This window comes from Cetorhinus maximus, chromosome 35 (genome assembly GCF_964194155.1).
Source record: "Cetorhinus maximus chromosome 35, sCetMax3.hap1.1, whole genome shotgun sequence".
NCBI lineage: Eukaryota > Metazoa > Chordata > Chondrichthyes > Lamniformes > Cetorhinidae > Cetorhinus > Cetorhinus maximus.
The window spans coordinates 374073-400881 of NC_135913.1; the positions used below are offsets into that span (position 1 = coordinate 374073).

Consider the following 26809-nt stretch of genomic DNA (forward strand, 5'->3'; position numbering starts at 1 on the left):
CCCCCACTCCTCCCTCCCCTCCCCCCCCACTCCTCCCTCCCCTCCCCCCCACTCCTCCCTCCCCTCCCCCCCACTCCTCCCTCCCCACTCCTCCCCCCCCACTCCTCCCTCCCCACTCCTCCCCCCCCACTCCTCCCTCCCCACTCCTCCCCCCCCACTCCTCCCTCCCCTCCCTCCCCACTCCTCCCTCCCCTCCCCCCCCACTCCTCCCTCCCCTCCCCCCCCACTCCTCCCTCCCCTCCCCCCCCACTCCTCCCTCCCCTCCCCCCCACTCCTCCCTCCCCTCCCCCCCCACTCCTCCCTCCCCTCCCCCCCCACTCCTCCCTCCCCTCCCCCCCCACTCCTCCCTCCCCTCCCCCCCCACTCCTCCCTCCCCTCCCCCCCCACTCCTCCCTCCCCTCCCCCCCCACTCCTCCCTCCCCTCCCCCCCCACTCCTCCCTCCCTCCCCCCCCACTCCTCCCTCCCTCCCTCCCCCCCCACTCCTCCCTCCCCCCCACTCCTCCCTCCCTCCCTCCCCCCCCCCACTCCTCCCTCCCTCCCTCCCCCCCCCACTCCTCCCTCCCTCCCCATCTCCTCCCTAAAAATCCTGGATGGCCTCAAAAGAATAAAAACAAAGAAAAAAATAATCGGGATTCACTTCCTTGTGTCGCACAGGATTATTTCCAGAGAAACAGGATAGGATAGTTATTTTCCTTTTATCTTGGAATTCCCCCTCTAGTCCCAGTATTTTCCCTCCCCTTCCCCCCCTTGAGTAAAAAGCGAGAGTGAACTCTGTTTGAAAGTTTACCACTTTCTCCCTCCTCCTCCTCCTCCTCCTCCTCCTCCCCCTCTCTTTCAACACCTCCCAAACAGGACAAGTGGAGGGAGGTGAAAGGTCACTGGGGTGAAAGGTCAGCCACGGAGGGTTGCCCCCAGCAACAGGTGTGTGAGACTGAGGCAGGTGGAGGGTCTTCCCCTACCCCCCCCTCCCCCTACCCCCCCCCTCCCCCTCCCCCTCCCCCCGGACCTCTTCCACCAACCGCCCCGCTCCGCTCTAATTTTACTCGACCTCTTTCCGCAAACCCGCTCTCCCTCTCTCTCTGTCTCCGCTGTGGAAGGCCGCAGCCTCGGGTAAGGGGCGGGCCCTGACTTGCGCGAGCCAACGTCCTCTTTCCCCCACCGAAGCACCCACCTCCTTCTCCGCCGCCGGCCCAATGACTCAGGCAAGGGATCCGCTCTGTCAATCACCCCCTCTCCCCGGGGTTGGGGTTGGGGGGGGAAGGGGCTGGACGCTGGTCGGCCCCGCCTACCGACACGACCATTCCGGCGTCACCCTGAGAGATATGGGGGGGGGGGGGGGGGGCTTCTTCATCATCAAGGCTGACTCAGCTATCCGACAATGCGCAACTCGGAGCTTTTACCTGGGATTGTTCCTGTTCTCTCCAAATTGTCCCTCGTGCTTCAGCAGCCCGCTTTCCGCATGACCTGCGCAATTTAAGTATCAGCCCGTCGGACTCCTCCCCCTACCCCCCCCCTTCTCTTTCCCATGGCGGACACTGGAACAGTCCCTGACTGTGGACTCCGCCATCTCAAGCGATAGGAGTGCTCTTTCATTAGTTTTTGCTGCCATCGCTTCACACGCTTATCATCTTCAATTTCTTTACACCCTTTTAAAATTCTACCGATATTATATTTAAATAAATAAAATTCTTGTTCTCCAAAAGTGTATAACTTAGATGCATATTTGAAATTGCAGACCGAGTATCTCCCCTCCTCAATGAAAGATGGATTGGTTCACCATAGAACAGGCCAGCTGGAGGGGAATTGGACTGATCCATTTGACAGGTAGGGGACCGTTGCCAGGCTGTGACCACTTTAATTCAGATTTTTCACAGCACATGAAATAATAACAGCTGTGATCCATCGGCCTTTCATATCCTGGGATCACTGACGGGAAAATCTAGTTTAAGTGTAAAGGGCTTGCAATGGTGATTTTTATATTATTCCCTACCTCCCCTGCAGCTACCAGTTGAGAATGACCCTGTTGCACTGATAGAGGGGTTTCAGGTGACGTAATAAAGCCCCTCCCCCACCTCACCCCTCCCCCCTCCCCCACCTCACCCCTCCCCCCCTCCCCCACACCCACTCTGCACTCTGCATTAATTGATAACAAGGATATTCAGAGACTCAGCAACAGGGGTTCTCTGAGTTCCTGTTGTCCTTTGGTTCCTTGATGTTGGTATTAATCACACTTTAAGCTTGGGAGGGTGAGGGCTCTTCAACAGGCAGGAAAGTGGAGTTAAGTCCACAATCGGATCAGCCGCGAATGGCAGAGCAGGCTCGATGGGCCAAATGGCCTTACCCCTACCCCCCCCACCCACCACCGCTTGAGCTTTCGTGACACCGGATGGCGGTGTGCCGGTAGAGTCACTCAGCTCGTAATCCAGAGGCCCAGGCTAATGTCCTAGGGACGCGGGGTCCAAATCCCAACACGGTAGACGGCAGAATTTAAATTGAATTGCTCGCGCTGCCTTGCGCCAAAGTGGCACCGGTGTGAACTGGTCCTGCTATACATCACACGGCACCCCAAAACTGAAAAGGTTCAGAGGCCCGTCGCAAAAAATAAACCCTGGGCACGAAGAGAGCCAATTCCTGATAAAAGCGGAGTTTGGTGGGGTTTGGGGGTGGGTGCGGGTGAGGGGGAGGATGGGGGGGGAGTTGTGTTTTGTTTTATTTATTCTTTCATGGGGTGTGGGCATCACAGGCAAGGCCAGCAATGAGGTCAGCAATGTGGTTGACGCCTGGACTTCCGCTGGAGCCACATGCGGGCCAAACTGGGTAAGGATGGCAGATTTCCATCCCTGAAGGACATTTGCAAACCAAGTTAGCTTTTACAACAATCAATGGCAGCTTTATGGCTGCCATTATTGTCATCCCACCAGCCTCCATGGTGGGATTTGAACCCATGGACCCATGTCCTCAGAGCATTAGCCTGGGCCTCTGGATGATAAGCTCAGTGACATTATCACTAAATTCAGCCTTGAATATGTTCAATGACCCAGCCCCCAACTGGTCTCTGTGGAAGAGGATTCCTAACAGCCCTCTGTGAGAAGAAATTCCTTCCCATCTCCATCTTAAATAGGACACCCCTCATTTTTAAACCTTGTCCCCTAGTTCTGGATAATCCCCATGAAAGGAAACATCTTCTCAACATCTACCCTGTCAAACATCCCCTCCCTCCCTCAGAATCTTATATCTTTCAGTAAGATAACCTCTCACTTTTCTCAACTCCAATGAGTACAGGCCAAATCTTCCCTCATAGACCAACATTTTCATCCCAGGAATCACCTTCTCTAAACTGTCTCCAATGTAGAGCATATCCCTCCTTCAATGAGGAGACTAGAATTGTACATGGTACTCCAGGTATGCTCTCACCAGTGTCCTCTACAGTTGCAACTAGACTTCCCTGCTTTTATATTACAATCTCATAGGCTCATAGACAATTACAGGACAGAAGGAGGCCATTTGGCCCATCATGTCTGCACTGGTCAACAAAGATCTGACTACACTAATCCCATTTTTCAGTGCTTGGCCCATAGCCCTAGAGGCTATGGCAATGCAAGTGAATATCTAAACGCTTCTTAAATGTTACAAGAGTTTCTGACTCAACCACCCTTTCAGGCAGTGAGTTCCAGACTCCCACTACCCTCTGAGTGAAAAAATTTCTCCTCAACTCTCCTCTTAGTCTTCTACCTCTTAACTTAAATCTATGCCCCCTGGTTATTGACCCCTCTACTAATGGAAAAAAGTGCCTTCCTATCCACCCTATCTACGCCCCTCATAATCTTATACACTTATATCAGGTCCCCTCTCAACCTTTGCTGCACCAAGGCAAACAACCCCAGTCTACCCAATCTTTTCTCATAGCTCAGACCGTCCAGCCCAGGCAGCATCCTGGTAAATCTCCTCTGCACCCTCTCCAGTGCAATCACATCCTTCCTATAATGTGGTGACCAGGACTGCACACAGTACTCCAGTTGTGGCCTAACCAGCATTTTATACAGTTCCAGCATAACATCCCTACTCTTGTATTCTATGCCTCGGCTAATAAAGGCAAGTATCCCATATACCTTCTTAACAGTCTTATCTACCTGCCCTGTTACCTTCAGGGATCTGTGGATATGCGCACCAAGGTCCTTCTGATCTTCAGTACTTTCCAGGGTCCTACCATTCATGGTGTAAACCCTTGCCCTGTTTGCTCTCCCCAAGTGCATTACCTCACACTTTTCTGGGTTGAATTCCATTTGCCACTGCTCTGCCCACCTGACCAGTCCATTGATATCCTCCTGCAGTTTACGGCTATCCTCCTCGCTATTTACCACCCTACCAATTTTCAAGCCATCCATGAACTTCTTGAGCATGCCCCCACATTTAAGCCCAAATCATTTATGTACACCACAAACAGCAAGGGCCCCAGCACCGAGCCCTGCAGAACCCCACTGGAAACAGACTTCCAATCACAGAAACATCCCCCTACCATCATCCTCTGCTTCCTGCCTCTCAGCCAATTTTGGATCCAACGTGCCACTTTGCCTTGGATCCCATAGGCTCTTACTTTCTTGGCCAGTCTGCCATGAGGGGCCTCCTAACAATAAAGACCTACATTCCACGTGCCTTCCGAATTACAAGCTGTACCTGCATGCTACCTTTTTGTGATTCATGTAAAGGACACCCAGATGCTTCTGTACTGCAGCATTCTTCAGTCTCTCTCCATTTAAATAATAGTTTGCTTTCTTATTCTTCCTGCCAAAGTGGGCAACCTCACGTTTCCCCACATTATACTCCAGCTGTCAATTATTGGCCCACTCATTTAACCTATTGATACCCCTTTGCAGATTCTTTGTATCCTCCTCGCAACTTACTTTCCTACCTATCTTTGTACCATCAGAAAATTTGGCTACCATACAGTTGGTTCCTTCATCCAAGTCATTAACATAGCTTATAAATAATTGAGGCCCCAGCACTCATCCCTGCAGCACTCATCTAATTACAGTTTGCCAACGTGAAAATAAAACATTTACCTCAACACTATTTCCTGCCAGTTAGCCAGTCTTCTATCCATGCTAATATATCACCCAACCCCCAACCCCATGAGCTCTTATGTTGTTCAGTAACATTTTAATGCGCCACCTTATCAAAAGCCTTTTGGCAGTCCAAATACTCTACATCTACTGGTTGTCCTATATCCACCCTGCCAATTGTTACATCCTTAAATAACTCCAATAAAATTGTCAAGCATGATTTCCCTTTCTCATTTCCATTTTGGCTCTGCTTGATTGTATTATGATTTTCTAAATGCTACTACCCGCTTATGAATGGATTCTAGCATTTCCCTATGACAGATGATAGACTAACTGGCCTATGGTTTCCTCTTTCTGTCTTCCTCCTTTCTTGAATGGTGGATTTGCTTTTGTGGATTTCCAACCCCACTGGGACATTTCTGGATTGTAGGGAATTTTGGAAGATTACAAGCAATGTATCCAAAATCTCTGCAGCCACTTCCTTTAAGCCTCTAGGATACAGACCACCAGGACCAGATGTCTTATCAGCCTTTAGATTCCCTAATACACTTTCTCTAGTAATCGAGATTGTTTTAAGTTTCTCCCTCCCTTTTTGCCCCTGCCTTTCTACTATTCCTGGGATGCATTTTGTGTCTTCTGCTCTGAAGACAAGTACAAAATACTTGTTCAAAGTCTCTGCCACTGAGTTGTTTCCCATTATTGATTCACTAGTCTCACCCTTTAGGGGATCAACACTCAATTTCACTACTCTTTTCCTTTTTTTATATGCTTGTAGAAGTTTTTACTGCCTGTTTTTATATAGTTATTCCTCATTTTCTCTCATACCCTAATTTCTCTTTTTGTTTTTTTAAGTAAAACCACGAAAGGCTTCATGCTAGTTTTCAACTGTCCACACTTAGGGGTTAATAAATGCACGCTTCTTCCTTTAAAAAAAATGTAATTACGAATTATAGGGGAAGGGGACATTGATTTTAGCAGTTCTCTCTCATTCCTGTCTGTATCAGAATCCTGGAGTTCATAGAGTGTATTTCGGACAATCTCTGAGAAGAATCTATTCTGGAAATGATCAGGGAACAGGCTATTTTAGACCTGGTAATGTGTAATGAGACAGGGTTGATTAATGACCTCATAGTAAAGGTTCCCCTTGGCAAGAGTGATCATAACATGGTAGAATTTATCTTCCAGTTTAAGAGTTTTGAGAGTTATCCTTCGCTGGTTTCTGAAATATTCCTAATCTTCTGATCTAAGGCTGATCTTTCCAAAATTTTAAATATTTTCTTGTAATTTGATGCCATACTTAACTTCTTTAGTTATCCAGGCAGAATTTTACAACAGCGGGATTTTACGTTCATGCTGACGTCAATGGGGATTATAATGTCTAGCTGCATTTTACAGCCCCATCCCTGCCGAAACGGGGCTGTAAAATTCAGCCCCATGAGTGGTGCGTCCCTTTGGCAGCCATTCTTTCTTAGTGGAATATATCTTTGTTGGCAGTTATGAAATATCTCATTAAATGTTTGCCACTGCTTTTCTAGAATCTTACTTTTTATCTTATTTTCCAATCCCACTTTAGCTAGCCTTGTCTTCACACCCTTGTATTCAAGTTTAAGACACAAGTTTCTGACCCAGATTTCTCACTTTCAAACTGAAGAGAGAAATTATATTTTATTGTGATCACTCTTGCCTAGCGGATCCTTTACAATGAGGTCATTGATTAATGCTGTCTCATTGCGCATCACCGACTCTAAAATATTGATTCCAGGATGTATTATTCTCAGAAACTGACCCAAATACACTCTATGAACTCATCCTCCAGGATTCTGTTACAGACAGGGGTGAGAGGGAACTGCTAAAAACCCTGTTCTGTTCCCTTATTATCCATAATCACCGTGCTTTTTTTTTAGAAGGAAGACATATTTGTTTCGTAACCCCTGAGTGTGCGAACAATTGAATAACCAGCAGCAAGCTTTTCGTGAGTTTAAATAATGAGGATTATTTATTCACACATTCACCCCAAAAGTGTAATGCTACGTCACTCTCTCTTTCTCACAAACTCTTTTGAGTTATCAACAGTCACAGATCGCAACTCTTTCGAGTACAATCACAGTTCTTGGTATCCGGGAGTGGGACATGAACCCACAACCCTCTGATTCAAAGGCAAGGGTGCTAGACACACGCACACACACACACAATTGAGTAAGATGCAGTTAAAGAGGAGACCTCATGAAGTCGCTGTCTCCAGATACCAAGGCACGGATGCTGCTGCCCTTTCTGTGCTGCCCTTATTGTCTTTCTGCAGACAGCACTTACAGAGGGTTAAAAAGGGAAAAATATGGCAGCCTTACCATGTGGCTTCTCACAGTTTCCTTTGCCAGATAAGGTGTTGGGCTGGCTTAGCTGATCATCCACAACCTGGTTTGTCGTTTGCAGACATCCCCGCCTCGGGGTTTGAGGCAATCACTGCCCAGGTATCGGAACGGCCCATTTACAGGACACTCTACCTGGTATGGAGGTCCTTGCCTTTACTCTGGATACCAATGGCGCACAACAATTTGGATGAAGTTTCACCAAATGCAGTACACCTTTATTAAAGAGCCAAGCAATAGGACACACACACACACACACGATAATACCGTTTGCTTCGCTTCCCTGCGAGTGAGAGTCGGATTCCGTCTTGGTGGTCAATCCTGTGGACAAATCCTCTGTGCATGTCCTCTGAGTGACTGACCAAATCGCTCTAACCCATGACAGCAGCGATGTTTCTGTGGACTCCTTCTTTATACCTTTCTTTGCTATGGCCCTGTGCCATATAAGGTAATGCTTGGTTTTAGCCCACTTAATTGTTTTCTTAATCGTATCACTACACATCTCCACGCTTTCCCCAAATGTCTCCTGGTTAGGCCCCCTTTTGAAGGTCACACTTGAAGTACCACAGCCAGTTTGGCTCCACTTTGTTATTTCCAACGCTATTATCATATCTCCAAAGCTGGGAGAAAGAGGCACATTTATTGTCCCTTAACAAGGCCCAGTCAGTTTATCTACCTATAGTTTTCAGTCATATTTCAGAATTTGCTAGTTCTAGCAAGGCTTTGTTTGTTTGTTAATTCGTTCTGTATTACCCATCCCTTGTTAAGGGGTGGAGGGGGGTGGTCACATTGCTGTTGATCTGGAGTCACATGTAGACCAGACCAGGTAAGAGCAGTAGGCTTCCAGGTGGAACCAGGTGGGTTTTTACAACAATGGACAACGGTTTCCAGGTTACCTGGATTCGAACCAGGCCCCCAGAGCATTACCCTGTGCATCTGGATTAGCTACGCCATCGCCTCCCCATGGCGTCGTGGTATTTGTCTTGGCTGAATTAACCATCCTGCTTTGCATCCTCATGCCCACAATGCAGTTCGGTATGGTTCTTCAGATATCTTCGGTCTAGGTTCCCCCTTCACTTCGATGGTCCATGTTATCACCACGAGACAGATTCTGCACGCAGGGTTATATCAGAACCCAGTCTACATTAATTCATATGAAAGAAATAAAGAAACAGTTACATGGTTAACACGTGATTGTACATTAAACATGTAAATAATACTTTGGCTTGCACATTCAAGTCAGGAAACACCTTTTGGATCATTTCAGGAGTTAGGTGGTGACACCTCTCCTCTGGAACACAAGAATACAAGAAATAGGAGAAGACCATATGGTCTATCGAGCCTGTTCTGCCATTCAACCCGATCATACCTGATCTTGTGCTTCAACTCCACCCTCCAGTCCACTCCCCATATCACTTGATTCCCTGAGAGGCCATAAATCTCAACCTTGAATATATTGAATGAAGGAGCATTGAGAACCTTCTGGGGTAGAGAATTCTTTGAGGGAAGCGATTTCTCCTCATCTCAGTCTTAAATGATTGGCACCTTATCCTGAGACTGTGCCCCCATTTTAGATTCCCCAACCAGCGGAAGCAATCTTTCAGCATCTGCCTTGTCCAGCCCCTTCAGAATCTTGTGTGTTTCAATGAGATCGCCTCTGATCCTTCTAAATTCCAGCGGATATCAGCCCAATTTACCCAGCCACACATCATAGGACAACCCTCTCATCCCGGGGACCATTTTCATGGGCCTTTATTGTACCATCTCCAATGCAAGTATATCCTTCCTTAAATGTGGACCCCAAAACTGCACACAGTACTCCAGATGTGGTCTCATGAAAGCCCTTTTTAACTGTAGCAAAACTTTTCTATCCCAGTGCTCCAACCACCTTGCAGTACAGGTCAAACAGGTATCTTCGTGTCCTTTTGAGGCAGTTTGGCAGTTTCTGAATCTATAGAAAAGGTCAGATGACCCTCGGTAGCCATCTTGAGCGGCCCATCAGCATTCATCTTAAAAAAGGAAAAAGCCGCTTCCAGAAAATTCCGTAATGAGTTTCTTTTATTATTCGTTCATGGGAGGCGGGCATCACTGGCTGGGCCAGGATTTATTGACCATCCCTAATGGCCTTTGTTCAGAGGGCATTTGAGAGTCAACCACATTATTGTGGTTCTGGAGTCACATGTAGGCCAGACCAGGTAAGGATGGCAGATTTCCCTCCCTAAAGGACATTAGTGAACCAGATGGGTTTTTACAAGAATCGGCTATGGTTTCATGGTCATCATTAGACATTTTAATTTATTTGAGTTTATGTTTTAAATGTTGTGAATAGGATATATCTTTTCCCAGGCATGACACTACCTTTGCCAATTTGGTTTGTCCGATCTATAAGAAGATAATAATAAGATATAATCTCCCATGATTATTGCATTACCTTTCTTACAATCCCCCATTAATTCTTGATTTATACTCTTTCCTACAGTGTAGTTACTGTCAGGGTGGCTATAGACCACTCCCACCGGTGACTTAATTCCTCTCCTATTTCTTACCTTCACCAAAACTAATTATACATTATGACACCCCGAACTAAGATCATTTCTCACTACTGTGCTGATCTCATCCTTTAGTAACAGAGCTACCCCACCTCCTTTTCCTTCCTTCCTATCCATCTAAAATCTCAAATACCCTTGAATATTGAGGACCCAGCCATGGTCACTTAGCAACCAAATCTCTGTAATGGATACCATTTAATCCTCTACTTGTGCAATCAATTCCTCCATTTTGTTACAAATGCTGTGTGTGTGCAGATAAAGGGCTTTTAATTCTGTCTGAACACCACTTTTCACTACCCTGACCTTATTTTGTGGTGCACTCTTATGTTTGTATGCACTGTCTTTTCCTGTCACATATGGCTTACCATTACCAGTATCACCACCCTGCACAATTGTCTTGTCCTTGTCAACGGAGTTTTACGCTGTATCTAACCCCGTGTTGTACCTGTCCTGGGAGTGTTTGATGGAGACAGCGTAGAGGGAGATTTACTCTGTATCTAACCCCGTGCTGTACCTGTCCTGGGAGTGTTTGATGGGGACAGTGTAGAGGGAGCTTTACTCTGTATCTAACCCCATGCTGTACCTGTCCTGGGAGTGTTTGATGGGGACAGTGTAGAGGGAGATTTACTCTATATCTAACCCCGTGCTGTACCAGTCCTGGGAATGTTTGATGGGGACAGTGTAGAGGGAGCTTTACTCTGTATCTAACCCTGTGCTGTACCTGTCCTGGGAGTGTTTGATGGGGACCGTGTAGAGGGAGATTTACTCTGTATCTAACCCCGTGCTGTACCTGTCCTGGGTGTGTTTGATGGGGACAGTGTAGAGGGAGCTTTACTCTGTATCTAACCCTGTGCTGTACCTGTCCTGGGAGTGTTTGATGGGGACAGTGTAGAGGGAGCTTTACTCTATATCTCACCCTATGCTGTACATGCTCAGCGAGGGTTTGATCGGACAGCTTAAAGGGAGCGTTAGTCTGTAATTGACCGTATGCTATTCCCGTCTTCTGAAATCTTGCTTTCAAAGTGGATGGTTCACGCTTTTCACTAATGAACACCCGATGATATGGTTTTCCTAGTCGCTAAATCCATCTATGTCAATTTGCAAATTCCCGTTCCCGTTTTTGCAACTAAATGCCACTCATAAATTAATGTTATCTTCAAAATATCGAGGGCCCAGTGTATAAACTTGGGAAACCGCAGTTGTCACATCAGACGCCATTGTGGACGAGCGAGTAATGGGTGTCAGTCCGCGAGTGGTGGGAATGTCCTGTAGGGGGCGGATTTACCAAGAAGGAAATGGGGATGGTGTAATGTCGGTTTTGAGACAGGGTAGAGACCTGTGGCTGGGGAGCAGAGCGAATAGCTCAGTCAGTGGAGTTGTGTTTTTATAATGACAAAATGGCACAAATCACTCATACGGGATGGGGTCAGCACGTTGCAGGTTCATTTATTGAGACTGGGCCCATGGGAACATATTTAAACAAGTGTAAAAAGCTTGAAGATACATTAGCAGCAGAGCTGTGTGTGTGTGTCTGTGTGCTCTACTTAAAAACAAAAGTGAAAATGAAACTGGATCTCACGACACACTTCCTTTCTTTTGATTTCATGCTCCTATCGCTTGAAGCCATATTACAGCAGGTAGACTAGAGTATCAGGCTTTTAATGAGTGTCCAGGGTTCAAGTTCCCATCCAGGATTAAAATCAGTTTAAAATGTTCGAATTACAAGAAGTGACAAAAGGTCAGCATTTCACACTGAGCCCTCCTGCTCCCTAAATAAAATTGATTCAGATGCGTCTTCAATTTCCAAACATGCCCATCGCCTCAAGGTTTTTGCTGCTTCAATCATTTTTCTAAGAATTGTCTTGTAAATCTCAACTTCTTTTCAACTAGAGGCATGGCAGGGCAGCTCAGTCATTTGTTATGTGCCGCCTGCAACACGTGGGAAGTCCTAGACACTCCGTGCGCCCTGGCTGACCCCGTGTGCAGGAAGTACCACCAGCTGCAGCTATTTGAGCTCCAGGTTTCAGAGCTTGAGCGGCAGCTGGAGGCACTGAGGTGCATCCTCGAAGCTGAGAGTTTCGTGGTTAGCACGTTTTTAGAAGTGGTCATCCCACAGCTTATGGAAGTGCAGACAGAGAGGGAATGGGTGACCATCAGTCAGATGAAAGGTGTCAGGCAGGTAGTCAGGAAATCCTCAGGGTGCATCTCGCTCAAGAACCGTTTTTCTGTATTGGAAAACGGTGAGAGTGACACTTCTTCTGGGGAGTGCAGCCACGCTCATGACACTGTGAGTGGCTCAGATGCACAGGGTGGGAGGAGGGGAAGTACAATAGTGCTAGGAGACTCAATTGGGAGGGGGCAGGCAGTCGTTTCTGCAGCCGTAGACGTGACTCCAATGGTATGTTGCCTCCCTGGTGCCAGGATCAAGGATGTCACTGAACGGCTGCAGGGCATTCTAAAGGGGGAGGGCAAACAGACAGAGATCGTGGTACATATCGGTACCAACGATATAGATAGAAAGAGGGTTGAGGTCCTGCAAGCAGAATTTAGGGAGCGAGGAAACAGATTAAAAAACAGGACCTCAAAGGTAGTAATCTCTGGATTACTTCTGGTGCCACGTGCTAGTGAGTATAGAAATAGAAGGTTAGTCCAGATGAATGTGTGGCTGGAGAAATGGTGCAGGAGGGAGGGCTTCAGATGTCTCAGACATTGGGACCATTTCTGGGGGCGATGGGACCTGTGCAAGGCAGACGGGTTGCACCTGATCCGGAATGGGACCAACATCCTTGGGGGAAGGTTTGCTCGTGCTGTTGGGTAGGGTTTAAACTAACTTGGCAGGGGGTTGGGATCCTGAGAGGAGGTTCAGCAGGGGGAGATGCACAGCCAGAATTAAAAGAGAGAGCAGGTGAGTCTGGAAAGCAGAGAAATTAAATGCCAGTAAAGGCAAAGGGAGTTTGGCAAGGTTGGATGGTATTTGTTTTAACGCAAGGAGTCTGACGAATAAGGCAGATGAGTTGAGGGCACAAATTAACACATGGTAGTATGATGTCATTGCTGTCACAGAGACATGGTTGAGAGAGGGGCAGGATTGGCAGCTCAATATACCAGGAGATAGGGTCTTCAGGCGAGACAGGGAAGAAGGTAAAAGAGGAGGGTTTATCACAATATTGATCAAGGAATCAATTACAGCAGTAAGGAGGGATGACATCTTAGAAGGCTCCTCAAATGAAGCCATATGGGTAGAACTGAAAAGCAAAAAAGGAGCAATCACATTGCTGGGAGTGTACTAAAGGCCCTAAACAGTCAGAGAGAAATAGAAGAGCAGGTTTGTAGGCAAATTTCAGAGAAGTGTAAAAATAATAGTGTACTAAGAGTGGGGGATTTCAACTTCCCCAATATTAACTGGGTTGGTCATAGTGTGATAGGTTTAGAGGGAGCAGAATTCTTAAAATGCATCCAGGAGAGCTTTTTAAGCCAGTACGTAGAAGGTCCTACAAGAGAGGGGACAGTCCTGGACTTAAATTTAGGGAATGAAGCCAGGCAAGTGGTAGAGGTATCACTGGGGGAGCATTTTGTAGATAGTGATCATGACTCCCTTAGATTCAAGGTTGTTATGGAAAAGGACAAGGATGCACCAGAAATCAGCGTTCTAAATTGGGGGAAGGCCAATTTTAATAAGATCAGATATGATTTGGCCAGAGGGACTGGGAGCAGCTACTTTGAGGTAAATCTGTGTCAGAGCAGTGGGACTCATTCAAGAAGGAAATAGAGAGAGTACAGGGCCAACACATTCCAGTAAAGACAAAGGGTGGGACCAACAAATACAGGGAAGCCTGGATGTCGAGGGATATACAGAGTTAGATAAAGAGAAAAAGGGAGGCTTATGGCAGATACCGAGGGCTTAAAACAGCGGAAGACCAGGAGGAGTATAGAAAGTGTAGGGGGATCTTAAAAAAGAAATTAGGAGAGCAAAAAGGCAGCATGAAAAAACATTGGCTAGTAAAATAAAGGAAAATCCAGTTATTTTACAAGTACATTAAGAGTAAGAGGATAACTAGGGAAAGAGTAGGGTCCTTAAGAACCATAGCGGTAATTTGTGTGTGGAGCCAGAAGACGTAGGTAGGGCTCAAAATGAGTACTTTGTGTCGGTGTTCACAAATGACAGGGATGATGTGGGTATGGAAATCAGGCAGAAAGACTGTGATATAATTAAAGAAATTAGCATAGAAAAGGAGGAAGTTCTAAGTGGTCTGGCAGGCTTAAGAGTAGTTAAACCTCCAGGCCCAGATGAAATGTATCCCAAGCTATTGAGTGAGGCAAGGGAGGAGAAAGCAGGGGGTGATGGCAATAATTTTCAATACGTCTCTGGCCACAGGAGAGGCACCAGAGGACTGGAGGACAGCCAATGTGGTGCCGTTACACAAGAAGGGAGGAAAAGATAAACCAGGGAACTACAGGCCAATCAGTCTAACCTCAGTGGTGGGGACACCATTGAAAGCAATTCTGAGGGACAGAATTAATCTACACTGGAGAGGCAGGGATTAATCAAGGACAGTCAGCATGGTTTTGTTAAGGGGTGGGGTGGGGTCATGTCTGAACAATTTGATTGAATTTTTCGAAGAGGCGACCAGGTGTGTAGATGAGGGCAATGCATTTGACGTAGTCTACTTGGACTTCAGCAAGGCTTTTGATAAGGTCCCGCATGGGAGACTGATAACGAAGGTAAGAGCCCATTGGATCCAAGTCTATTTGACAAATTGGATCCAGAATTGGCTGAGTGGCAGGAAACAGAGGGTGATGGTCGAGGAGTGTTTCTTGTGACTGGATGCCTGTGTCCAGTGGAGTTCCACAGGGATCGGTGTTGGGTCCCTTGCTGTTTGTGGTATATCTAAACGATTTAAACTTGAATGTAGGAGGGTTGATCAGTAAGCTCGCTGATGACACGAAAATTGGTGGGGTGGTAAATAGTGAGGAGGATAGCCTTAGATTACAGGAGGATATAGATGGGCTGGTCAGATGGGCTCATCAGTGGCAAATTGAATTTAATCTGGATAAGTGTGGGGTGATGCTCTTGGACAGGACAAACAAGACACGGGAATACACGATGATGGTAGGATCCTGGGAAGTACTGAGGATCAGAAGGATCTTGGTATACATGTCCACCAGTCCCTTAAGGCTGCGTGACAGGTAGATAACATCGTTAAGAAGGCATATGGGATTCTTGCCTTTACTAGCTGAGGCATGGAATATAAGAGCAGGGAGGTTATTCTGGAACTGGAAAAACGCTGGTTAGGTCACACCTAAAGTATTGTGTGCAGTTCCAGAATCCACATTATCAGAAGGGTGTGATTGCACTAGAGAGAGTGCAGAGTAGATTTACCAGGATGTTGCCTGGGCTGGAGAGTTTTATTTATGAGGAGAGATTGGATAGACTGGGTTTATTTTCCCTGGAGGAGAGGAGATTCATGGGGGACATGATTGAGGTGTATAAAATTATGAGGGACATAGATAGGGTAGACAGGAAGGAACTTTTCCCCTTGGTGGAGGGATCAATAACCAGGGGGCATAGATTTAAGGTAAGGGGCAGGAGGTTTAGAGGGGATGTCAGGAACAACTTTTTCACCCAGAGGGTGGTGGGGATCTGGAACTCACTGCCTGAAAGGGTGGTAGAGGCAGAAACCATCATAACATTTAAGAAGCATTTGGATGTGCACTTGCGATGCCATGGCATACAAGGCTATGGGCCTAGTGCTGGAAAATGGGATTAGAATAGTTAGGTACTTGTTTGACTGGCGCAGACTCGATTGGACTGAAGGGCCTTTTTCTGTGCTGTAGACCTCTCCAACTCTATGACTCTATCTCGCTAACCATTATGTGAATACTCCTCCCTGACTTTGCTTTTCGTTGGCCCAGATGTATTGTCAAGAATACACTTTTTTTTCCAGCCCTGGGAAATCATTTCTTCGTATTTATCCGAACCGTTCATTTCAACCAAGAAACTTCGATCAGACTACTCTTCACTTTGCTATACTTGAAGGAATAGAGACTCGAATTCTGCAAATTGCACTCCTAAATTAACCTACTGAACCCCAGAATCCTGCTGGTGAATCTGCATTCCTTCCATCCTAGGCCTATATAATCGTGCCTGTTGCTCTAATTCGTGTCTGTAAGAATATAAGAAATAGGAGTAGGTTTAACCTCTGTCAGCCTTCAAGGCTGCTCCAACATTAAATAAGCTAATGGCTCATCTCTATCTTGGTTGCACCTCCCTGGACTATCCGTCTAACCCATTCAGCCAGTTGTGGCTTTGTGGACACTCTCAATAAACAATTCACTTCCATCCCCTTTGAAAGCCTCAATTGAATCTGCCTTCACCACAATCCCAGGAAGTGCATTCCAAATCCTCACCACTTGCTGCATGAAAAAACTTCTCCTCGTGTCACCCGTTGCTTCTTTTGCCAAATGCCTTAAATCTGTGTCCTCTGGTTCTTGATCCTTCCACCAATGGGAATAGTTTCCCCCTATCTTCTCTGTCCAGACCCCTCAGGATTTCGAATGCCTCTACGTAATCTTTCACCATTCTCTTCCCCAAGGAGAACAGTCCTAACATTTCCAAACTTTCTACGCAACCCAGGTTCCTCATCCCTGGAACCATTCTTGTGAATGTTTTTCTGCACTCTCTCTCTCATACCTTCACATCCTTCCTAAAGTGTGCTGCCCAGAACTGTACACAATGAGGCCAAACTGGTGTTTTATACGGGTTTTTATTTTGCATTCATTCATGGGATGTGGGTGTTGCTGGCTAGGCCAGCATTTATTGCCCATCCTTAACTGCCCTTGTTCAGAGGGCATTTAAGAGTGAACCACAATCTGGAGTCATATGAAGGCCAGACCAGGTAAGGATAGCAGAGCCCTAAAGGACATTAGTGAATCAGATGGGTTTTTACAACAATCTACAATGGTTTCATGGTCATCATTAGACTTTTAATTCCAGTTTGTTTTTCTTTAATTCAAATTCCATCATCTGCCATGGTGGGATTGGAACCCGGGTTCCCCAGAGCTTTACCCTGGGTCTCTGGATTACTCGTCCAGCGACAATACCACTAACCCCCTTGCCTTCCTACACTATGCCCCAACTGATAAAACTCAGGATGCTTTGCGCTTTATTAACCACTCTCCCAATCCCCCTGCCATATCTAGATCTCGGCACATATACAGCCAGGTCCCTCTACTCCTGCAAACCCTTCAGAATTATACCCTTTGTTTTTTATTGCTTCTCTGCATCCTTCTGATCAAATGGAATCACTTCGCACTTCTCTCAACTAAATTTCACCTGCCACTTGTCCGCCCCTTACGCCAACCTGTCCACATCCTCTTGAAGTGCTACAATATTCTCCTCATGGTTCACCATATTTACAAATGTAGCATCATTTCAAATTTTGAAATTGGGCCCTGCACAAAAAAGGTCTAGATCTTTAACATATATTACAGAAGAACACGGGTCCTGACACCCATGCCTAGGGAATTCTAATGTAAATCTTCCTCCAGAAAGCAAACAAATGTTCGTCACTGCTCTTTCTTTCCTGTCACTCAGCCAATTTCATATCCATGTTGCAACTGTCCCTTTCCTTCCACGAGCTCTAACTTTGCTCACAAGTCTTTGTTGTGCCCCACTTTATAAAATACATTCCTTTGGTTCATGTGCACTACATCAACAGCATTACCCTTATCGATGCTCTCTGTTACCTTACCAAAAAAGTCAGGCAATTTGTTTAAACAATTGAGTTTTGTCCTAAACATATCTTTGTTGGTTTCCTCAATTAACCCACATGTGCCCAAGTGACCCTGCATGTTGTCTTGAATTACCATTTCTAAAACCTCCACACAGCGGAGGTCAAACTGACTGGCCTGTAAATGCTGGGCTGATCTTCACGCCTATTTTTGAAAAACATGGGTAGCATTTGTAATTCTCGAGACCTTTGGCACCAACACATGGAGATTGCAAAATTCGGATCAGTGCCTCTGCAATTTCCACTCTCACTTCCTTCATTACCCTTGGATACAATTGATCCTATCCTTTTTCATTATGAACTTTAAGTACTGACAGGCTCTCCATGCCTCCTCTTTTCAAATGTCAAACCCTTCAAGTGTTTTACACCCCCTCCTTAACAAGACCTGGGCACCATCTTCTCCTTTGCTAAAGACAGATGCAAAGTATTCATTGAATACCTGTTCGCCGTGGCCCTGTTTCCATGTACAAATCACTAAATCGACCCCACTCGTCCTTTAACCACCCATTTCCTGTTATTATGCCTACAGTGGACCTTTGGGTTCCATTTTGTGTTAGCTGCCAGTCACTTCTCATACTTTCTGTTTGCTTCTCGTATTTGCTTTTCCAGTTCCCTTTTGAACCTTCAATATTTAGCCCGATTCCTGGCCACAGTATCTACCTGACAACAGACGTTAGCACACTATCTCTGCTTCCTCGCAATCTCTAACTCATTCGCATCCAGAAACCTCTGTGTTTATTTTACCTGCCTTTCCCTTTTGTGGGAATGTGCCTTGATTGCACTTGGAGTATCTCATCTTTAAATGCAGACCATTGTTGTGTTACCATTTGGACAGCTAATTGTTGTTTCCTATTTATCTGGGCCAGATCCATTCTTACCACATTTCAGTTGGCATTCCCCCAGTGATCTCATCATACTTTGGATTGCTCTTTGTCTCCTTCCGTATCCAACCTAAAACTGAAGAGAACACAATCGTTGCCCTCTGAATGATCACTTACCAATGCTTGATCCACTTCACCCACTTCATACTCCAGAACCATTTTTTTGAGAACCGTGTTGATTATTTGCGACGAGCCTTTCTGACAGATAAAAGTCCATCCTGACTTGGCCATTGATTGGCCGAGATCTTCCCATTCTTCAGGACAGACAAATCAGGAGCAGAGGTAGACTATTCGGCCCCTCGAGCCTGCTCCCCCATTCAATACCATCATGGCTCTGATCTGTTTGTGTTTTGAGTTCCATAATCCCATCTCTCCTCCCAACTCCCCCGTAACCTTTGATTCCCTTCCTAACATGAATCGATCTACTCTGAAGAAGAGTCATACGGACTCGAAACTTTAACTCTGTTTTTCTCTCCACAGATGCTGTTAGGTCTGCTGAGCTTTTCCAGCATTTTCTGTTTTTGTTTCAGATTTCCAACATCCGCAGTGTTTTGCTTATATACAACAATGTATCTCCCTCCACCTTAAAAATATTCATTGACCCCCTGTCCCCAGCGCCTTCTGAGGCAGAGAGTTCCAAAGTTGCACAACCCTTAGAGAGAAAAATATTCTCTTCTCTGTTCTGAAATGGGCGGCCCCAGATTTTAACAAGCTGAAATACTTTCTCCATGTTTAACCTGTTTAACACTATGGATACCTCCGACAGCCTACTCTCCATTTTAACACACTGGAGACAACAGGAGGCCGCGATTTGCAAACTGTCCGGCGAATTAACCCATTACAAAGCGGAAAACTGCTGCTGAATCTACACTCCTTCCACCCCAGCTCAACATCATCCCGCTTGTTGCTCTGATGAGTGTCTCTGAGAATATCAGAAATGGGAGCAGCAGTAGCCTCTCTTGGCCTTCAGGACTGCTCCTACATTCAATATCTTCATCAATCATCCTCTGTCTCAATTGTACCTTCTTGATCAGTCTTCATATCCCTCTGACCTGACAGAACCCCGGGAAATACCCGCACTGACTTGAATATAATCAGCGCACATCCGCGGTTCTCCCGTGCCCAGAATTCAGAAGATTGAGTAACTTTTGCATGAGCCCGGATAGCTCAGTCGGTAGAGCACCAGACTTTTAATCTGAGGGTCCAGGGTTCACGTCTCTGTTCGGGTGGGAGTCCATCTCACTTGAACGATGGAGCTTAAAGCATTTAATGCTTGGATTTCTCAAAGTGCAGGTTTGTGGTATCCTTTAAAATGTCGGACGAAGGGTGTCAAAGTGTTGCTGCGATCTAAAAGCAGTAAAAAAAACGCTAGCGGAAATATCTAACAACATTCTGCAAGAGAGAGAAAGCCATTGAAGTTACTCAAACCGCGACAAGGTGTAAAGATTGAGACTCTGAAGCCACTTCCGAATCATTTAGGGTCAGGAAGAAAACTTGGCGGGAAATAATTGCTTTTCAGGGTCTCAGGGGTGGCCGAGAACTTGGTTAATTATTATGACACAGCCGATGGTAAATGCTGAGTTGATCAAATCCCACTAAAACAGAAAATGCTGGTAAAACTCAGCAGGTCTGGCAGCATCTGCGGAGAGAGAAACAGAGTTAACGATTCGAGTCCCTTTGACCCTTCTTCAGGGAAGAAAACTCACAGATTTAACAGAACTCGTGCAAACCACACGCTGGATAGTCGCATCCAAAGCGAGTTCCTGGCAGTTCTGTGTCCTTTCAGACAGACCTGAGGCTCACAGGCTAAACAGCGACGCCCGAACAGGGACTTGAACCCTGGACCCTCAGATTAAAAGTCTGATGCTCTACCGACTGAGCTATCCGGGCTTCGAAAGCGCATTTTCACACAGCGCTCTTCAATGTCTCAAAGTTGTACAACCCTGAGAGAGAAAAAATATTCTCCCCTTCTCTGTTCTGACCCCATATTATAACAAGCTGAAATAGTTTCTCCATACTTAACCTGTTCAACACTATGGATATCTCCGACGGCCTACTCTCCATTTTAACACACTGGAGACAACAGGAGGCCGCGATTTGCAAACTGTCCGGCGAATTAACCGGTTACAAAGCGGAAAGCTGCTGCTGAATCTACACTACTTCCACCCGAGCTCAACATCATCCCGCTTGTTGCTCTGATGAGTGTCTCTGAGAATATCAGAAATGGGAGCAGGACTAGCCTCTCTTGGCCTTCAGGACTGCTCCTACATTCAATATCTTCATCAATCATCCTCTGTCTCAATTGTACCTTCTTGATCAGTCTTCATATCCCTCTGACCTGACAGAGCCGCGGGAAATACCCGCACTGACTTGAATATAATCAGCGCACATCCGCGGTTCTCCCGTGCCCAGAATTCAGAAGATTGAGTAACTTTTGCATGAAGCCCGGATAGCTCAGTCGGTAGATCATCAGAATTTTAATCTGAGGGTCCAGGGTTCAAGTCCCTGTTCGGGCGGGAATCCGTCTCACTTGAAAGACGGAACTTTAAGCATCTGATGCTTGGACTTTCCAAAGTACAGGTTGGGGGCATCATTTAAAATGTCGGTCCAAGGGTGTCAAAGTGTTGCTGCGATTGATTTATTTCTGTAAATTTACAGCGAGATATTTTTGTAAACACTGCGCCCTGACTGGAGCCTGGATTATTCTAGACCTTTCTGTTCTACGGGACAGGCTCAATAAGTTTCTCCCCATTTCACACCTTTAACACCAAAGAAATCTCCATCAGTCTGCTCTCCATTTTAACAAATTACAGACAATCGGAGCCGGCAGTTTGCAAATTATATTCCCGATTCATCCACTAAAAATCGGAATTTGCTCTCCTTCCGCTCCGAGGTCATTGTAAACCTGTTTGTTGTTCTGATCCGTGTCTGTAAGAATTTCAGAAACAGGAGCAGGAGCAGCATCTGCTGCCCATTCAGGGCTGCTCCAACATTTAATATGGTCATAGTGCATCTCCTACCTCAATGTCCCCTTCCTGAACTGTCCTCATGTCCATTTGCTCTGAAATATCCACCTCAGTCTCGATTATAACCAGCGAGCATGCGCAGTTCTCCCCTGTCTAGAATTCAGAAGGATCACAGGACTTTGAATGAAAACAGTTTCCTCGTCTCGGTGATAATGGCCGACGCCTTGTTCTGAGACTCTGACAGCCAGTGCCACAGTCCCCAGCCACTGTCCTTTCATCAACTTACCTTCCAAAATCTCTCCATTCAAGGACTTTGCAGGCTTTGCATTCTAGACACGGGGGAACTGCGCTGATTGTAATCAGGACAGATTTGGATATTTCTCTGTGTCCTGTCAGGAGAAAGGGACATGAGGACATTTCAGGAAGGTGAAATTTATGGACAGGATGAGCCATGACCAGATTAAACGATGGAACAGTCCTGAAGGCCAGTGGATGCTGCTCCTGCCCGTTTCTGACATTCTTACAGGCACTCATCAGAGCAACACCTGCATTGCATTGGCCTGGGGAGGAAGAATTGCAGATTCAGAAGCACCATTCCGCTTTTTAATGGGTTAATTAGCAGCGCAATTGGTGTCAGCCGTGGCTCAGTTCATAGCACCCTCGCCTTTGAATCAGAGAGTTGTGGGTTCATGTCCTACTCCCGGAAACCAAGAACTGTGTTTGTACTCGAAAGAGTTGCAATCTGTGACTGTTGATAACTCGAAAGTGTTTCAATGAATTTTAAAGAGGTGTCAGCTGTGGCTCAGTTCATAGCACCCTCGCCTTTGAATCAGAGGGTTGTGGGTTCATGTCCCACTCCCGGAAACCAAGAACTGTGATTGTACTCGAAAGAGTTGCAATCTGTGACTGTTGATAACTCGAAAGAGTTTCCTATTGGCCTCAGACGGATGATGATTGGACCTATCGCGGTCTCTTTAGTGTAATAAAGGTTAAATACCGAGGAAGCTCCCTTTCCCCAAGCCTGAAGAATGGGAATATCTCGGCCAATTAAGAGCCAAGAATAAAAACAGTAAAAAAAAAACGCTAACGGGAAATGTCGAACAACATTCTGAAAGAGAGAAAATCATTGACGCTACTCCAACCGGCACAAGGTGTAAAGATTGAGACTCTGAAGCCACTTCTGGATCAGTTAGGGTCAGGAAGAAAATTCGGCCGGAAATATTTGCTTTTCAAGGTCTCACGTGTGGCCGAAAACATGGTCAATTATTATGACACAGCCTGAATGCTAAATTGATCAAATCCCACTAAAACAGAAAATGCTGGTAAAACTCAGCAGGTCTGCGGAGAAAGAAACAAGGTAAACGATTCGAGTCCCTATGACCCCTTCTTCAGGGACGAAAGCTCATCGATTTGACAGAACACTGGCAAACCACACGCTGGAAAGTTGCATTCAAAGCGAGTTCCTTGCAGTTCTGTGTCTCTTCAGACAGACTCAGCTCACAGGTTAAACAACGCCCGAACAGGGACATGAACCCTGGACCCTCAGATTAAAAGTCTGGTGCTCTACCGACTGAGCTATCCGGGCTCCGGAGCGGCGCCTTCACACAGCTCTCTTCAATGTCTCACAACAGACATTTCACTCTCCCTTTCTTTTATTTTTCATTCCATTAGAAACAAATCCGCCCTCTGCAGAACATTTCCAACAGCCGCAGACCCACTCCCTCACTTTGCCTCCTCTTCATCAATCATCTCACTGCCACCAACTACTCGCTATTTCACAGTTTTCCCCCCACTAGTTTCTGCACTAAGTCCTGAACATGTTGAAGATAATGTTAATTAAGGAGCCCGCATTGAGTTGCAGGAATGACAGCGGGAGGATCCAAATTGACGGGCATGGATTTAGGGTTAAGAAAACGACCTCATTGGTTCTTGGCGGTGGGAAAGTGTGATGTCATCCACTTTGAAAACAAGAATGCGGATTGGACTCGGTGCAACTGACGTCAATTTCTGCAGCCAAACATCCAACTCCAGTTTCTTTTTGTGAATTGTGCTGTAAAATTCCAGCGAGCAATATTTTGTAAAAAAAGTGCATCCTCTCAAGCGCTTTAAAATGTTCCGTGTTTCAATCTCCTCTCACTCTTCTTACCTCTATCTAATGTAGAATTAAAAAGGGAAATGATCGACATGCTCAGCGCGTCAGGCGTCATTAGTGTCGAGAGAGGGTGACTTTACGCGTCACCTCTCCAGGCTTTCATTGCCTGAGTGTCAGTCGGACACGCACAGGTGATGGAGAATATGATTTCGGATGACAGAGAGATGTGAGCTGGTGCAGCAGGGCGCGATTTCGTCAATACGCAAATGTGCCACTAAATGTGATACCCTTGTGTGATTTTGAAAGGGATCCAATTTGCGGCACTGCGCATGCTCTGTCCTGTCGGCTCGGACGCTGTTGTCAATCATTCGTGGCATAAATCTATTAATGTATATTATTGGATTTTTTTTTAAATACAGGATTGGTCTGGCTTGAAGCCAGCTAGTCTGGGCGCTTTGATGTTTACTAGTTTTAAGATATAAGAGAGGTTGGGAGCATTTGCCTTTGGTTGAATGGAGCATTGAAGAAGGGGAGTGAAATATGGCACCTAGCTAGCAGAGACCAAGCAATATGTTTATATTACTAATAACATCGGTACTATGAAAGGTGCTTTATTGTTAGAGGAGGTGGAGTTCAAAGGGGCTGGTGATACAATGAGAATTTACATTCATGAGATGTGCTGGCTACAACAGGCAGCAGTTTTGTGTGTGCAGGGCAGAGGCAATATAAGATCAAAGCCTGTAAGCCTCCCACTGTGTCTGCAAAGGAACCAAAGTGAAAAGAACCTCATGTTGAATTTGTAAGGTGAAAATGCATTGCCTGGTGTCTGCTTAAATTCTGTGGGTTCCTGTTGGATAACGGAGGTTAGTTTGAGAATTTGTTAAAAGTTATGGTAGCAGTAATTTGTAGCCATGTGTATGTGTTTAAATGTGTTGTAACTTATTAAGATGTTTCTTTTCGTTTACTATAAAAACCTATCAAGAACTGGTGGTCTGATTCCTGAATTTAGAGCTGCCTCTCAAACATACCAATTAAACATATAGGTTATGACAGTTGTTTAAAGTTTCCCTCTGGGATTTTAAATAACTCAGCTGTATCAACTGCTGGGTCATAACATTCACATTGTTAGAAAGTCCTCACCATGTGTCAACAATTCCAAGTGATGCGTGTAGCAAAATTTACTGATGCAGATGATAAGATTGGATTTAGAAGTGTCTCGGTGCTGTCAGAGCCGTGACTTGGTTGGTTAAAGTTCCTGTCTACTAAACAGGAAATCCTCATTCTCCAAATATTAAAATCTATGTTCTCCTAATGCCTCTATTTTGAACCAAAATGATTTCATATACCTTCCCCTTTTTTACCTGTGAAACATTTGCAAGTTCTAAAAGTTCCTTGTCACTTCTAAACTTCCCTTTGAAAGTCAGCAGCTGAAAAAACAAGTCTCCACTTACCTCATCAAGTGTATTTTAAATCCAACCTATTTACTCGTAAATCCAAACCTCACCAGAACCTCTCATTACAAATGCATGAATCTAATGCCTTTAAACTTTTATCCCTCAGTCCTCACAGACAAACTGTCTTTATTAACCTACCCCAGTTAAATTAATCATGGGCGCGCGCACACACACACACACACACACACACACAGCCTTCTTTATAGAATACCACCATATTCCCAAAAACATTTTAACAAAATTACACCCAACATCACAACAGAGAACCCATTTCCTCTGACCCGAAGAATGGGAATATCTAGGCCAATCAAGAGCCAAGTCAGGAAGCGTTTCTTTTTTAAATAAAAAGTCCAGCTGGAAAGGTATAACAACATTCTGGAAAGAAAAATGTTTGAAGCAAAGAAAATTGCGGAAAAATGTGACGATTTAGAAGCTGAAAGGAAATCAGGATCAGTTGAGCTCTTCGAGAGTGCTGATTACCAATATCTCCCTCATCGCAAGACAGCTTGAAACATTGAACACTGGACAAGAACTTGAATCCTACACCCTCAGATTAAAAGTCTGATGCTCCACTGACTGAGATACCCGGGCTTCAAGAGTATTTTTTCACACAGAGACCTTCAATGTCTCACAACAGATATTTGCTTATTCACTGTTATTAATATACTTTATTCATAAAACATCTGAAAGAACTTTAGAAAACTTTTCAAAGTGGCCATTACAAAAAGTGCAATCAGGTTCCAGTTTCCCACATAGATCATGAGGAGCTTCAGTACAATCAATGAACATTACAGACATCTCAACATGGTCATTACAGACAGTCAGACCGTGCAACGGTTTGCAAGTTATCAGCATAGATTAAATTACACTCTGAGGTGCTTCAATACAATTGTGATACATGTAGTATTCACTGCATACTTCCAATGTGGGCCGCACTCTCCATTTCCTGCCTTACGAATCCGCCCTCGACAGAACATTTGCAACACCCGCAGCCCCACTCGCTCCCTTCGGCTTCCCGATCATCAACCTTCTCGCTGCCACCAACTGCTCGATATGTCACAGTGGTGGCGTGTGATGTGGCAACCTTTTAAAAAAAATTATTCGTCGGATGTTGGCCGTCACTGTCTAGGTCAACATTAAAAGCTCACCCTTGTTCAGGGGGCATTTTTGCGAGTCAGCCACATTTCTAATGTGGGTCCGGACGCACAGGTCGGACCAAACAGGTGAAGATGGTAGATTTACTTCCGTAATGGACATTAGCACACCAGTTGGGTTTTTGTGATAATGGCTTTATGGTCATCATTAGATTTTTATTTCTAGATATTTATTGAGCTCAACTTGCAACATCTATTATGGCGGGATATGAACCCGGGTCCTCAAAGCATTCCCCTGACTTGCTCGATTACCAATTTTAATGTCAATGCCACAAGACCAGCGCCTCGCGGAAATCTTATACTGAGCCCTGAATGTTTTGAAGTTCGTTCAGGGGCGACATTCAGTTGCAGAAATGACATCGGGAAGTTTCAAATCGACTGGGGATGGATTTCGGGTGAAGACAAAGACGCCATTTGTCCTTGGTGGCGGGAAAGTGTGATGTCACCCACCTTGAAAGCAAAAAGGCGAAATCGGTGTTACTCTCTAAATTTTGAC

General features: G+C 45.6%; 4 non-coding genes across 4 annotated transcripts; 2 read left to right on the forward strand and 2 right to left on the reverse strand.

Annotated features, from left to right (window-relative positions):
* Positions 1-19803: 19803 nt before the first annotated feature.
* trnak-uuu (transfer RNA lysine (anticodon UUU)) lies at positions 19804-19876 on the forward strand. Its single transcript has one exon. It is a non-coding gene; the product is annotated as a tRNA-Lys (tRNA).
* A 588-nt stretch (positions 19877-20464) lies between these two features.
* Positions 20465-20537, reverse strand: trnak-uuu (transfer RNA lysine (anticodon UUU)). Its single transcript has one exon. It is a non-coding gene; the product is annotated as a tRNA-Lys (tRNA).
* A 553-nt stretch (positions 20538-21090) lies between these two features.
* trnak-uuu (transfer RNA lysine (anticodon UUU)) lies at positions 21091-21163 on the forward strand. Its single transcript has one exon. It is a non-coding gene; the product is annotated as a tRNA-Lys (tRNA).
* Positions 21164-23125: 1962 nt separating this feature from the next.
* On the reverse strand, positions 23126-23198 carry trnak-uuu (transfer RNA lysine (anticodon UUU)). The gene has a single exon. It is a non-coding gene; the product is annotated as a tRNA-Lys (tRNA).
* Between the last annotated feature and the right edge of the window lie 3611 nt (positions 23199-26809).